The sequence below is a fragment of the Diplotaxodon limnothrissa genome, linkage group LG22 (genome assembly GCF_057381915.1).
Source record: "Diplotaxodon limnothrissa isolate DT_005_m linkage group LG22, D_limnothrissa_male_GT1.1, whole genome shotgun sequence".
Taxonomy (NCBI): Eukaryota; Metazoa; Chordata; class Actinopteri; order Cichliformes; family Cichlidae; genus Diplotaxodon; species Diplotaxodon limnothrissa.
The window spans coordinates 25,705,695-25,721,963 of record NC_140616.1 but is presented as its reverse complement, the minus strand read 5'-3'; positions in this window follow the sequence as shown (position 1 = coordinate 25,721,963).

The following is a 16,269-nucleotide window of genomic DNA, read 5'->3' as shown; positions in this document are numbered from 1 at the left end:
CGCGCTATGCTCCTTTGTTTATTGTGCATAAATAGTGAATTGTCCTGACACAATATTGCGTTTCGCTTATGTTATTATGGTACATTGACAAAAACATATACGTTTATTCACAGGATAAAACAGTTGTTTTGTATCACTAATTGTCCAGTGCGATTACAGCATACAGTATTGTTGTCACTGCTACATTTCTGTGATGAACCAGAAATTATTTCCACTACTAATTAATTACCGTTGAGCTCAAAGGTCCTATTAATAAACGGTTAAGGAATGTGTATTTATGACGACGATTTGTGAGACTGGTAAACTTATGATACGTACGATGGTCTTTCGTTCTACACGGTGCATTTCAAAGTCCTGCACCCATCCGTCGGTAAACTGTACCTGGACTTGTTGCAGTGACCGGAAGTTACTAAACTTCATGAGTGTATGCACTCACTCCAAGAACCGTATGATTATTAATATGCATATAAATAAAGAAGCTATTTTGTGCAAAGATGTCAACTGTAAGAATGCTGTGCATAAACATTTACTCTGCTCCATGTATGATGATATAGTGACTGCTCTGTATAAAAGTGGCACACTGCTTGATAAACAATATAAGCATAAGGAACCTAACATCAGACCTGGCTGGAAAGAACATGTATCCATGTACCATGATGAAGCTCGCATAGCTTATAAATGTTGGGCCATGGCTGGAAGACCTAAACAAGGCCCAGAATTTGAACAGAAAAAATGTGCGAATGCCAGATATAAGTACGCTGTTCGCTTTATAACTAAAAATGAGCAAATGCTAAGAGCAGATTCTTTGGCCAGGAAAATGCTGTGTAATAATACGGCAGATTTTTGGAAAGAGGTGAAAGCTCTTAATAACTGTAAACCATCTCTACCATCAACTGTTGAAGGTGTTTCTGGGGCAGATAACATTGCAGCATTATGGAGACAGCATTACAGTGCGTTGTTTAACTGTATAAAAAGTGAACCATATGAGGACAATCTTGACATGAGTAATGACACAATAAGTGTAAGGACACATGAAGTATATGAAGCCATTCATAGGTTGTCTGATAATAAATCCTCTGGTTTGGATCACATCACTGCAGAACATTTAAAACATGCTAGTGTAAGGCTAGCTCCTCTTTTAGCACTCTGTTTCACTGGGTTTATGATTCATGGCATATTACCAGACTCAATGCTGTGTATTTTACTGGTACCAGTTATGAAGGACAAAGCTGCAAAAGTGAGCTGCTTGGATAATTACAGGCCAATTGCACTAGCCAGTATTTTATCTAAGGTGTTAGAAAGAATCTTGTTTGACAGAGTTAGTGTGTTCATCTCTTCTCTGGATAATCAGTTTGGCTTCAAAGCACGGCACTGACATGTGCATATATGCACTCAAGGAAATAGTCAGTTTGTACAGGGCTAAAAATTCATCTGTCCTCATGTCTTTCATTGATGCCTCTAAGGCTTTTGATCGAGTGAACCACAGAAAACTTTTTGATAAAATGAAGAGATGGGGAGTTCCTCAGTACATCGTGAGGATTCTCTCTTACTGGTACGCTCATCAGAACATGCAGGTTAAATGGGGAAGCAGTATTTCTGCCCCCTTTGGTGTCAGCAATGGTGTTAGACGGGGTGGGATTTTGTCTCCAATTTTATTTAATTTGTATGTTGATGATTTGTCCATACAACTGAGAGCCTGTAACACTGGGTGTATATTAGGTAAAGCACTGATAAATCATCTCATGTATGCAGATGACCTGGTTGTTTTTAGTCCAAGCAGTGCTGGGTTACAGGATCTTCTTAATGTCTGTACTGAATATGGTGTGCAATATGACATTGAGTACAATGCTGCTAAAAGTGCTGTTTTGATATGTAGAACCAAGCAGGATAAACAGCTAAATTTCCCTTTGTTTAAACTGGCACAAAAAACTCTTGAAGTTCATAAAAAGGTGAAATACCTCGGTCACTTTATTACTGAGCAAATGAATGATGATGATGACATATACAGACAACGGTGTAAGCTCTATGTGCAGGCAAATACTATTGCACGCAAATTCAGCTTTTGTTCACTTCCAGTTAAAGTGGCTTTGTTTAAAGCGTATTGCACACCGCTATATACTGCCCCCTTGTGGTCATCCTACAAACAATGTAGCATGCAGAAGCTGCATGTTGCATATAATGATGCGATGAGAATCCTTTGCAGGATACCTAGAAGTGGTAGTGCCAGCCAGATGTTTGTAGCTGTGGGTGTTTGGACTTTTAAAGCACTTTTAAGGAAGCTAATGTTCAATTTTAGAGAACGACTGGATGGTTCGAGTAACAGTATAATTTTAGCACTCACAGATCCGACTGTGAGTGGTTCCCGTTACTCATCCAGTCTCAGAAAGCACTGGTTAAAGTGTTTGTGTATTTATTGATTTATTTTAAGTAATTGTGTTTTATGTATATTATGGTTTTATGTTTTTACAAATGTTTTAGATACTTATTTATATACATATATATATTTAATGGTGTATACCTTGTGTTGGGGGGGGGGGGGGGAGTGTTGTGTGTGTGTGTTTTTGTTTTTTTTTTGTCTTGTTTTTATGGACATGAAGTCTGCCAATTAAGATTGAATTGAATTATAAAGATCCATTAGAGTGTTCATCATATCGTCCTATATCACTCTTAAATGTAGATTTAAAAATACTGTCAAAAACACTTGCTCTCAGGCTAGAGCAACATCTACCATTGTTAATTTCTCCAGATCAGACAGGTTTCGTGAAGGGTAGGCATGGTTTTTTCAACCTGCGCAGGTTTTTGAACATATTACACACCAAGTCAACTACAACCCCTGAAATTGCCTTATTACTCGATGCTGAGAAGGCATTTGACCGGGTGGAGTGGGATTATCTGTTTTATACTCTGCATAAATTTGGATTTGGCCCTAATTTCATTTCATGGATTCAGTTACTTTACTCCTCACCTATGGCACGTGTTAGAACAAATTCGTTATTCTCTTCTTATTTCCCACTTCTCCGTGGTACGAGACAAGGTTGTCCCTTATCCCCTCTTCTTTTTGCATTATCAATTGAACCACTGGCGATTAAACTGCGAGCTGACAGTTGCATTAAGGGCATCTTCAGAGGTGACCAGGAGCACAAAATATCCTTATATGCTGACGACCTCCTGCTGTATATGTCAGAGCCTTTATGCTCTCTTCCCCGTGCTCTTGCCATTTTTGAATGTTTTGGTAATATTTCAGGTTACAAGTTAAATCTGCATAAAAGTGAACTTCTCTGTGTCAACTCTATAGCCAGAAAGATTTCATTTTCAGGTTTTCAATTTAGCGTTAAATCAGGGTATGTGACCTATCTGGGGGTTAAGGTTACCCACTCATACAAAGATCTTTATGAAAGAAACTTTGTCCCGCTGCTTAAAAATACTGAGACAGATCTTCAGAGATGGAACAATTTACCACTGTCATTAATTGGCCGCATCAATTCTATCAAAATGAACATACTACCCAAGTTCCTTTATTTATTTCAATGTATCCCATGCTACTTACCCAATAAGTATTTTATAACACTGAATAAGCATATCTCTGCATTTATTTGGAATGGCAAAAGTCCACGAATTCGTAAAGATTTCATGCAGAGGACTAGGCCAATGGGTGGATTAGCCTTGCCAAACTTTCAGTCTTATTATTGGGCAGCAAATATTCGTAATATGCTGTACTGGATGAGTAATGTTACTACAGAGACTCCAGCTTGGCTCCAAATTGAGTCATCCAATTGTGGCAAAATTTGCCTATCAGCTTTGTTGAGTTCAGCTCTCCCATTAGAACTATACACCTATAAACGTAACCCTTTGTTGTATGACTCGCTCAGAATCTGGGTGCAATGTAGGAAAAGGTTGGGGTTACACTTAATGTCAATTAAAGCACCTATCTGCTCAAACCATATGTTCCCACCCTCCATGATGGACTCTGCCTTTAAAATATGGGAAAGTAATGGCCTTAGAAATATCAAAGACCTTTTTGTAGATGGGATTTTTGCCTCATTCACGCAGCTCCTGAAGCAGTTTAATGTTCCTCGGCAACATTTTTTCCGCTATTTACAAATTCGTCACTTTGTAAAGAGTCGATTTCCTTCATTTCCGGAACTACCTGAGGAAACTTCTTTGGATAAAATTATTAATATAAACGTTCATAAGAGAGGGGCGATTAAAGAAATCTATGCTATACTATTAGATCTTCAATCTCCTTCTCTCTTCATCCTTAAAGCACAGTGGGAGAAAGACCTTGGGATGACTATAACAGATGAGCTCTGGCAATCTTTTCTCCAGAGGGTACACTCTTCTTCGATATGTGCCAGGCATGGGCTCCTTCAATTTAAGGTCCTACACCGATTACATATCTCCAAGGAAAAGTTAGCCAAGTTCTATCCAGGAGCTGACCCTCTGTGTAACAGATGTAAAGCAGAAACAGGTTCGCTCCTTCATACCTTTTGGACATGCCCCAATCTTCATACCTATTGGGTGTCTATATTTAACACTCTGTCAGAGATGTATAACGTTAAATATGAGCCTTCTGCTCTAACGGCTATCTTTGGGGTGATACCTCAAGACATCACTTTGCCAAAATGCTATTCGAATTCTATTGCCTTTGCTTCACTTATCGCAAGGCGCCTTATACTTTTAAGATGGAAGCAGGAAGCTCCTCCCACACATGAACAGTGGCTTGCGGAGCTCATGAGGTTTTTACATTTAGAAAAGATGAGATATACACTGGCAGGTTCAACCACCAAATTTCTTAGGGCATGGCAGCCATTCTTGATGTACATGGAAACATTTAAAATGACCACCTTATCATGACCAGATACCATATCTCTATATCGCTATCATAGCTAACTGTACGCTGAATGTCCCTTATACATTTTATTTTTCTATTTGTTTGTTGTTGTTTGTTTGTTTTTTGTTGTTTTGTAGGGGTTTCTTTGGTTTGTTTGTTTGTTTTTTCCTTCTCTATTTCTGTTATCTTTTGGGGTATTGTAAATACTGAACAGCAAACTACTGTATGTTCAATGTTTTGTTGTTAACATGCTGCTGTGACTGAAAATAAAATTTATAAAAAAAAAAAAAAAGATTGAATTGAATTGAATTGAAATAAATATGCTAAGATGAGATAGCTGACTTCATCTAACTAGCAAATGTTGTCCAGGCTACGTTGGTGATACAGTTTTTTTTAATGTGTATGATATTTTTGTCATGCGATTTTAAAGCTGGTCCTACAACCGCATCCAAGAATAACATGCAGCGTATCTCAGAACTGTCGGTGAAAATTATTCTTGGAGCTAGGTTTAATTGAGCTGCATTTTAAAGAGGTGCAATTTCACAATTTGTGTATATTTTCTAAGTTCACTATTTTGTCATGTGTTGAGAAAAACACAGATTTTAAAATTACATGGTCTAATATTTACATTTAGCATAACTGCAACATTATTTTTTCGTTTTTTTTTTTAAAGACTCAAAAGGACTTGAAATTCAAAGTTTCAGACTTGTGACTTGACTCAGACTTTTACACCAGTGACTTGAGACTCGACTCTGACTTGCCTGACATTACTTGAGACTTGACTTGAGACTTGAGGATAAAGACTTGAGACTTACTTGAGACTTGCAAGACAATGACTTGGTCCCACCTCTGGGTGTTAGTTCTTGGAGGATACAACGTCAAGCTCGGCTGCAGTCAGTGCTAGGACACATCAGCTGATGGTGCAAATTTACACAAGTGATATAAGGTGCTTTACTTTGGCTGCTTTAGCCTGGCCACAGTCTAAGTTCAGAGAACTGAAGAAGCTTTTCGGATGAGAGGTGAAACGTCTTCAAGCTACTTAAAGAAGTCCAGACGCTTTTCTTTGCAAGCTCCTTTGACTACAATGACCTGGATGACTGAGAACCTTCACAGACATATAGCCTGACCACAGTTACTGTGCAAATGCAAGCCACTTTACAACCCACCGACCAAAAGCAAGGAACCCACTAGCTTTTGGTCAATCCATCCATTTTCTTCTGTTTATCCAACTCAGGGTCACGAGGAGGCTGGAGCCTTTTGTAATTATGTTCTAGCATTTCGTTGTTATATTGATCTTGAAAGTGATATACAAATAAATATTTGACTTTACTTACTTACCTCCACACACACACACATTCCCCATCCCCATGCTGTATGTAACTTAATCAGTGTTGTACATGTTGCCACTGATGCCTGATGTTCAGTGCTGACTTCTCGCCGCCTTATGAAATCCATGTGTGCACAAAAAAAGATGGGGATGTCCCAAAATGAAATCATGTTGCCACATAGATTAGATAATATTACAGTACATGGAAAAATCAATCTTCTTTTAACTACAGTGGTTCTCACTGAAGTACCATAATTTTTTTATGATGTCAGTAAACAGTTTACAACAGTTACACAACCTGGTGAGGTTATGATATCTAATGCAAATTATATAAAACATAAAACCTGATATATTTTTTTGGCTGCTTGGGGGCATTGATGTGTAAGGACAAGAAAGAGCTAATTCATTAGTTTGTGTGGAAACCTCATGGCGCTTTTGTGGATCTATACCTGTAGATGAAGACTGGTGAATCACACTTTTTTGTTTATGTTTATTTCCTTGATGTACTGTAAGAAGTATTAGTGTTTTGAGTTTAAAGACTAACCACAGTGCGCCTAAAAGAGCTGTGAGAGATTGTACAAATGAGTAACGTTGCTCCATGTATATACATTTGCATCAGTAAAGGCGAAACTCACAAAGCTACACTGGTTTTGATTCATCTTAATCCAAGTGTGCAACAGATGAAAGCAGAAAACACTGAGAAATATCCCAGCAGTTGGTGCTGAATAATGACTTTTTTACACATCCAGCAGCTACATTGGATTTCTGACATTTACTTAGATTCATATTAATGTCCATCTGACAAATGTGAGGCCAGTTTTTACTCTTCATTTTGGTGCATTATTAATGCAGTTAAGACAAATAATATTGATGGCTCCATGGTTAATATAGTTAATGGCCCCTCTAAGAAGTGTGTGCTCCAGTGTGGGAGATTTGGGTATCTGTGTCTGTGCGTTGCATTGTGTATGGATGCATCTCGCTTACTAGCAAGCTTAGTAAGCTAGCTTATTAAGCCACTGACCAAAAGCAAGGAAACCACTAGCTTTTGGTTACATCTGGCCATTTTTTTTGTTTATCCAATTCAGGGTCACTAGCAAGCTTGGTAATAGAATAGAATAAAATTCAACTTTATTGTCATTGCACATGTCACAGGTACAGGGCAACGAAATGCAGTAGCTTACTAAAGCTAGCTAGCTGATATGTTAGCACTGCACCTGTTCAACCAGATACAACCAACCAACGTGGCAGCTAACTAACTAAAATGCTAACTCTGGGGGTTCAAAATGCTCAATCCAAAACCAATAGCTAGCATCATGATAGCTACGTCCATGGTGGGATTTATTGGAGGTGTTGGGCTCCGTTCATCTGTTAAACCATTTTCATTCCTGGTGGGGATCAGTATTTATATCTTAAAACAGTTTACAGATCACACAACACTAAAACCAGGAACTCTCTTGGGATTTCAGCAGATGATGATGAGTTAGATTTATTCAGCTTTTTATTAAGCTACCAAGCACTGGCGTTTCAGAGTGTGCAGCTTCTTCTGTTAGCTATAGTTCTTGCAACATTCTCCAGGTAGAAAACCGTGTTATGAAGGATGTCTCTGAAGACATTACCCGCACAGTTTGTTGGCTCTGCAAATGATAGTGCAGCTGCTGTGATGAGCTGATATAGAGTAGCAGCCACCCTGCTTAATGAAAAGATAAACCTTAACCTGTCTGCCATTCACTTAATCAGTCACAGCTGGAACTCGGGCTCCATTAGACTGAGAGAGTCATTTTCACGTATTTATTGACTCTCCAACTCCAGAAGTTTGCAGCTGATCTCAGTAAATCGAGCACTTTTGTCCTCCTCTGATGCAGATGTGGGTTAAAGGGAGGCAACTCGCTGCAGGTGATGTTATGCAAAAAGCAGAACGAGTACATCGTCAAAGTGGACTGTTTTCTAAGTTTGATATGTAGAAATTTACTCTGCAGGGTGATATTTATATATTTGTTTCTTTGGTTTTGAACCGACAGCATTTTGTTCTGGTGAAATATTAAATGCATTCAAGTGGCACAGCTGACCAAATAGCAACGAAGGAAGTGGGATTTAATTCAATTTTATTCATGCAGCGCCAAATCACAACAACAGTTGCTTCAAGGCGCTTTATATTGTAAGGTAGAGCCTACAATAATACATACAGAGAAAAACCCAACAATCATATTACCCCCCTATGAGCAAGCACTTTGGCGACAGTGGGAAAGAAAAACTCCCTTTTAACAGGAAGAAACCTCCGGCAGAACCAGGCTCAGGGAGGGGCGGGGCCATCTGCTGCGACTGGTTGAGGTGAGAGAAGGAAGACTTATATGACTAATATGTAATTATTTAAAGCACACAGGATACAGTGTGTCAGGGACCAAGCAGTAAAGCATAAAGGACACCGGTGGTTTTAATTCAAAAACCGGGTTTTATTGACCCAAAAATATGAAAATATATTTAACAAAGCCAAAACTTAAACAGGCAGACCAATAAAAGAGGTCAACTCAACAGACTAAACTCAAGATAATAATTAACAAAACCTCAAACAAACATATGGTAAACTGACCTGCTGAAATGACACACAGGGGGACTTAAATACTGGTTTAGCTAAACCAAATGACACACACGGGGGAAAACAAGATGGCTGCCATATAACCAACTAATACAAAACATTTAAACAAACATGAAACACCCCCCAGGCAATGAAGCATGTGGTGCAATCCAATTAGGCTGTCAGCAGTACTTCAGGTCTCCCAGCCCTTTGCCAGACAGGAGGAGACACCAACCCCCAGGTAACTCAAACAAAGAAAGATGTATTAATATAACAAAACAGAACTTTGACCTTGCAAGGTTAATATGTGTGCACGCCATATAAACATTGGAAGGTGTGATGGAAAAATGAATACATTTAATAAAGAAACGATATTGAACAATAAATAGAATATTTTAAAGTAGTGACTGTAAATTAAACTAAAGTGAATCAACGGGTGATGAGGTGTGGAGCTTACCATGTGTGGCATGCCATCACACACCTCCCCTCTTCAGAGCTCTCGCTGGAACAGCGAGAGAGATAGTCAGCAGTAAGGTTCTCCTTGCCTGGTACGTGGTGGACAGTGAATCGGAATGGCTGTAAGGCCAGGTACCAGCGGGTAATTCGCCCATTTGTGTCCTTCATCTGCTCAAGCCACTGTAGTGCTTTGTGATCAGTTTCCAAGGTGAAGTCTCTTCCCAGTAGATAGTAGCGGAAGGAGTCCAGGGCCCACTTGATCGCTAAGGTCTCCTTCTCTACTGTGGAATACCGAACTTCCCGTGGAAACAGTTTCCGGCTGATGTAAGCCACTGGATGGCGGCCTTCCATAGTTTCCTGAAGGAGGACAGCTCCCAGGCCCCGATCTGAAGCATCAGTCTGTAATATGAATGGTTCATCAAAGTTGGGACTGTACAAAACCGGTTGCTTACTTAGTGACTGTTGTATGTCATGAAACGCTGCCACTGCCTCCTCTGTCCACTGGATGTAATTGGGGGAACGTGATCCCGTCAGGTCTGTGAGCAGAGCTGCCCTGTTGGAGAACTGAGGGATGAAACGACGGTAGAAACCTGCCATGCCCAAAAAGGATCTCAGCTGCTTCCTTGTTTGGGGCAGGGGGGATGATTCCATGGCCTCGATTTTGCTGACTTGTGGCCTGATAACCCCCTTGCCGATGACATGGCCCAGGTATTCTGTCTCAGCAGCGGCGAAAACACACTTTGACGGATTCACCGTCAACCCAGCTGAGTGCAGGTGGTCCAGAACAGTTCGCAGGTGTTCCACATGCTCCTCCCAGGTGTTGCTGTGGATAACAATATCATCCAAGTAAGCAGCAGCAAAGTCAGAGCAGTCATGTAATACCTGATCCATCAGCCGTTGGAAAGTTGCTGGAGCTCCATGTAGTCCAAATGGCAAGACTGTAAATTGGAAAAGCCCCCATGGTGTTCTGAATGCTGTGAACTCTCTGGACCGTTGAGTGAGTGGGACCTGCCAGTAACCCTTACACAGATCTATTGTGGTCAGGTACCTTGCTTTTCCCAGACGTTCAAGTAGATCATCAATTCTTGGTGTCGGGTAGGAGTCAAACATGGATATGGAGTTCAGGTACCTGAAATCAATGCAGAACCTCATACTCTCATCCTTTTTGGGTACCAAGACCACAGGGTTGCACCATTCACTCTTAGATCTTTCAATGATCCCTAGAGATAGCATCAAATCGATTTCCTTCTTCAATGAAGGCAGCAGACGTTCTGGGATCCTGTAACTTAATCGTCTCACAGAGGCACCTTCTCGTACCACAATATCATGTTCGACAATGTCAGTTCTCCCTGGATTCACTTGAAAGACTGCTGATTTACACATTTCTCTCACCTGCTGCTGCTTGTCCTCTGGGAGATGGCTGAGATCATAATCTAGAGAGCCAGCAGGTGGTAGATATTGCTCATCTGCTTCATCTTCTTCAGGCACTCGCCGTATGAGCATTGCATCCGCCTTGTGTTCAATACGCTCCACCCACTCCAGAAGGTTTATATGCAAGACCTTGCTGGAGCGCAACTGCCCTGGGGTGGACACCTCATATGTGGTGGGTCCCAGCTTCCTCATGACTTCAAATGGCCCCTGCCACTTTGCCAACAATTTGTTGTTGTCACTGGGGAGGAGCACGAGCACCTTTTGTCCTGGCTCAAACGCACGCTGACGAGCAGATTTATCATACCAAGACTTCTGCTGCTGCTGGGCCTCCACCATATGTGATTGAGCAAGTTCACCCATTTTCTCCAACCGTTCTCTCATCTGAATGACATAAGACAAAATGTTCTTGGATCCCCCCTCCACCTTGTCTCCCTCCCAAATCTCCTTTAACAGAGTTAGAGGGCCACAAACCTCATAACCATACAACAGCTCAAAAGGTGAAAAACCTGTGGAGGCTTGGGGGACTTCTCTATAAGCAAAGAGTAGATATGGCAGCCATTGATCCCAATCGTTACCACTGTCGTTGACAAACTTCCTGAGCATCTGTTTCAATGTCTGGTTAAACCGTTCTGTCAGCCCATCAGTTTGAGGGTGGTATGGTGAAGTTCTCAGACTCCGGATGCCCAACAACTGATAAACTTGCTTTAACAGAGTAGACATGAAGTTAGTGCCTTGATCAGTTAGTATTTCTCGTGGAAACCCAACTCTTGCAAAGAACTGCACTAAACAAAATGCAATGGGCTTGGCCTTTATAGATTTTAAAGGGAACACCTCAGGATATTTTGTGGCATAATCTGTTACAACAAGCATGTAACGATTTCCTGCTTTGCTCCTCTCAACAGGCCCTACAATATCCATTCCAAGACGCTCAAAAGGAGTGCCGATGACAGGGAGAGGTTGGAGTGGAGCTCTATGGGGGATTTTAGCAGATGTTATCTGACACTGTGGGCAACTTTTACAAAACTGAGCCACATCTTTGCTAAGACCAGGCCAGTAGAAATGATGTTTGATGCGAGCTGTGGTCTTGTGTTTACCAAGGTGGCCAGCCCACGGAATAGAATGCCCTAAGGTGAGAATGGCGTTTCTAACCTTCTGGGGAACCACCAGCTGCAGCACCGACCCCTGCTGATGATAGAGAATGTCATTTTGCAAGATGTACTCACTGTTAACCTGCTCCACTCCAGGTTCCTTTTCTTTGGCCTTCCGGAAAAGAGATATTAAAGATTGATCAGATTTTTGGAGTTCAGCAATTTCAGTTGGAATATTAAACCCTAGGGGTGACGGTGTTGGCTCAGCGTCTGTTAGTGTATCCACAAGTGAAAATTTGAATTTCTCCTGCCTTCTTTGTCTGCGGGTCTTCCGTGGCTTCACCACAGTTGTCTCAAACTCCTCATTAAAAAAAAGGCAGGGCACTCAGGGTCTCAGAGTGGGTACTGACTTGCTTAGCCTGAGCTCTGGTAACAGCTACATTGCACTCCTCAGTCTGCTCAGACTCCAACAAATCAAAAAGCACAGGAAGGTCACGCCCTAACACGGCAGAGTAAGGCAAACTGTTCACAACACCCACATTCAGCAGATACATCTGGTCCTGAACTTTAATGTAGATGTCAGCTGTCGGATATCTTTTCTCATCTCCATGGACACAACAGATTGAAATTGTATCACTGGTGCGAACAATATTAGGTGGGGCAAAATCTGAGTGAATAAGAGACCGAGAACTGCCAGAGTCAAGAAGGGCATTGAGTAGAACCCCATTCACTTCAATCTGGCTCATTTTGATGGATTTGTCACTCTCCTGCTCAGGATCAGCATTAGAACGAGGAGCAAAACACATTTGCACCATTTTAGCAGAATTTCTTGGGCACATAGGTTTTGTATGGCCCTCTAATCCACAAAGATAACAAATGAGCTTCTTACCAGAGGCCTTTGGTGGTCTAGTGGTAGACTGAGAGCTCTTACTGGTGCTTGTATTTGCTGAATCCAGATGGTTTTGCTGAGGTATCTTCCGGGTGTCCCTCGATACCTTCCATGCATTATGGCTCCATGCTTGCCCCTTCTTTCTGGCAGCAACAAAAACATCAGCTAACCGAGCCGCTTCCATTGCTGAACCAGGGTTGTGTTTTCTGATCCAAACCTGAAGCTCAGGAGATAACATTCTGAGAAACTGCTCCAAGATTATAGTTTCACCAATGTCATGAATAGTTTTACCCTTTGGCTGGATCCATTTCCCATAAAGCTCCTTCAGTCTCGCATATAGCTCACGAGGGCTTTCATCTGGTTGAACGTCCAGGGATCTGAATCTTTGCCTATATGTTTCAGGGTTAATGTCATATTTTGACAGAATAGCTGATTTCACTTTATCATAGTCTAATGAATCATCAATGTCCATGTGAACATAGGCACCTCTAGCTTTACCAGTAAGCAAGGGTATCAAATGAAAAACCCAATCTGACTTCTGCCATCGATAAGCTGTAGCCATACGTTCAAATGTGATCAGGAAATGTTCAATATCATCAGCTTCAGTTAATCTTTCCAATCTGCCCTCTATTTGTAGGGGAAACTGAAATGCTGGTGAAATGGCTGGATTGGAATTAGTCATAACTGGTTCAGCCTGGGCCTGCTGAACAGAGGAAGAAGGATGAATATCAAACTCTAATGATTCAGAGCGAGCTTCTGCAGAATCTGATGGTGATGTTCTGACTTGGATTTCTGACTGCAAAAGTCTAAACTGATGTTGAAAGGCTTTAAATCGCTGTTCTTGTCGTGCATTTAACTCACTCTGTTTTGCATCCCGGATGTCCTGTTGTTCCATGTGAGCATGTAGCATATTGACTAGATCAGACAAAGTAAGCTCCTTTTCAACTCTCTCCACAACTTCAGTGACTCCTGAGGCTCCATTTTCCTCCTCTTCGCAGGTTTGCTGAGCAGATCCCTTTTTCTTTTCATTCTTGCCACCACGATGCATTCTTCCTCCTCATGGGGAAAAACAGAAGAAAGAAAAAAAGAAAAAAGACCTGTGTCCAATACTGGATGATCCCACCGCTGCCACCAATTGTCAGGGACCAAGCAGTAAAGCATAAAGGACACCGGTGGTTTTAATTCAAAAACCGGGTTTTATTGACCCAAAAATATGAAAATATATTTAACAAAGCCAAAACTTAAACAGGCAGACCAATAAAAGAGGTCAACTCAACAGACTAAACTCAAGCTAATAATTAACAAAACCTCAAACAAACATATGGTAAACTGACCTGCTGAAATGACACACAGGGGGACTTAAATACTGGTTTAGCTAAACCAAATGACACACACGGGGGAAAACAAGATGGCTGCCATATAACCAACTAATACAAAACATTTAAACAAACATGAAACACCCCCCAGGCAATGAAGCATGTGGTGCAATCCAATTAGGCTGTCAGCAGTACTTCAGGTCTCCCAGCCCTTTGCCACACCTTTTGCCAGACAGGAGGAGACACCAACCCCCAGGTAACTCAAACAAAGAAAGATGTATTAATATAACAAAACAGAACTTTGACCTTGCAAGGTTAATATGTGTGCACGCCATATAAACATTGGAAGGTGTGATGGAAAAATGAATACATTTAATAAAGAAACGATATTGAACAATAAATAGAATATTTTAAAGTAGTGACTGTAAATTAAACTAAAGTGAATCAACGGGTGATGAGGTGTGGAGCTTACCATGTGTGGCATGCCATCACACAGTGAAATGAATATTGGTACTGATGACATATTTATTTCCTCCTGGGTCTTTGACACTGCGAGTGACCTCTTTCATATTGAACACTGATGATGTAAGCTTTCATCTGGTGCAGCTTTGCATATTTTACAAACCTTTCCACTTTGCTAATGCAAAAATATCAATTCAAACATGGTATTAAATGTGTGAGAAAAACTGCAGCAATTTTCTAATCTCTCTGTTACAGGGTCACACCATTAATACAGCTTCTATTTGTGACTTGTGGCTTAAATGCAGCTAACTCTCAGTGTCTTTATATATGTCTGGCAGTACAACTTCTGGACAGGACAGGTTAAAAATAAATAAATGTATATAGGTCTACATTTAAAATCTTCATCTTTTAAACAGTGGATGGTGTCTTTAAAGAGATTTTTCATCTGCACTGGCAAAAAAAAAGCAAAGTAAAGAAGTTAAATGTCAAGAACAGCTATTGCTTTTAACAGAAACCCCTCAAAGAATCTTGGAATTGTGATTGTTTTTCACTTATTTGACAGCAAATAACCAATAATCCATATTTCATGGAGATGTAAGCATACTGTAAACTGTAGCTGCTTTGAAACATTGCTCAAGTACAGCTTCAACGTCCTCTCCATTTCAGACCCGCCACTCATGTTTCTCCAGTTCAATTGTTCACTTTAACCTTATTTAACAGCCTTATTGACGCTATGTTATCTCAGCAGGTAAGAAGAGCCCCGGCGCTCTAAGTCGTCCACCAGCATCGGAAAAATCAGCCTCATTAATAAAACTGTTAACCCATAACAGCTGATCCATAGCAATCAACCGATTTGCACCTGCATGATCAATGAGGCGGGTTAATACTGCGTGGTTAGAGAAGCAGAGAGGGTGGGGGGAGAGAGACAGTAGGTGGATGGTGAGGATGTCTCACTTCAAGATCGGTCAACTGTTAAATGAGCAAAACCAAAGATTCTCATTTGTGCTTCCGCCCACTTTTTAAGCAGCCACTGACATCTAACACATATGTGGGTGTGCACAAACACTCACACCTACGCATGCCTGGCCAAACGGCCCCCACTCACACACACACACACACATGCACGTGTGCACACACACACACACATGCATTATGAATGTCCTCGATTTTCCTACATGGATACTGTAGAACTTCTCAACATTTAAATAGCAGTTTGAGGCTTTACTTCAGATCAGAATGATTCAATGTCGTGTGCAATGTTCACAGATACGTTCACGATTAAACACACGCACACACACACACACACACATATAACGCAGTGTCACTGGATGTCAAACAGGCAGCTCTTGACGTGGAGTTTTATGATAAGCTAACAAACAATAAAAGTGAAGCTCTCCGTTGTATCACTGTAACGAGCACGCTTGCGCACGGCTCTCAAACATTCAGAGGGATACACAGGATGCACACTCAAGGCAAATCACGCACACGCAGACACACACTCTGAGGGCGCTGAGCAGGGAGTATAAAAGGGGCATCCTTCCCACTCAGCGCAGAAGTGCTCTCACTCTCACACACTCCTATAACGCGCTGAAGATCTTTCTCAAGGTAAGCTTTATTTGCTTTGTGGCAGGTGATTTGAGGCTTTTATGAGGATTGTTAAACTAAGAATTTCCTTCTTTTTTATTATTCTTTTGTTTTCTTTATAATCATTTCAAAATTCAAACACAGAGTCTTTTCTAAAACAGACAAAAAGTGAGGTACAGAGGATAAAATCTGATATTTTTGTGCTAAGCTTTAATTCTTTGAAAGCTACACATGCTCCCTCCTTATTTATACAATTTGATTAATATGATTTGACACGAATTCATAAAACAAATTCCAGAGACGTTTCCCAAAA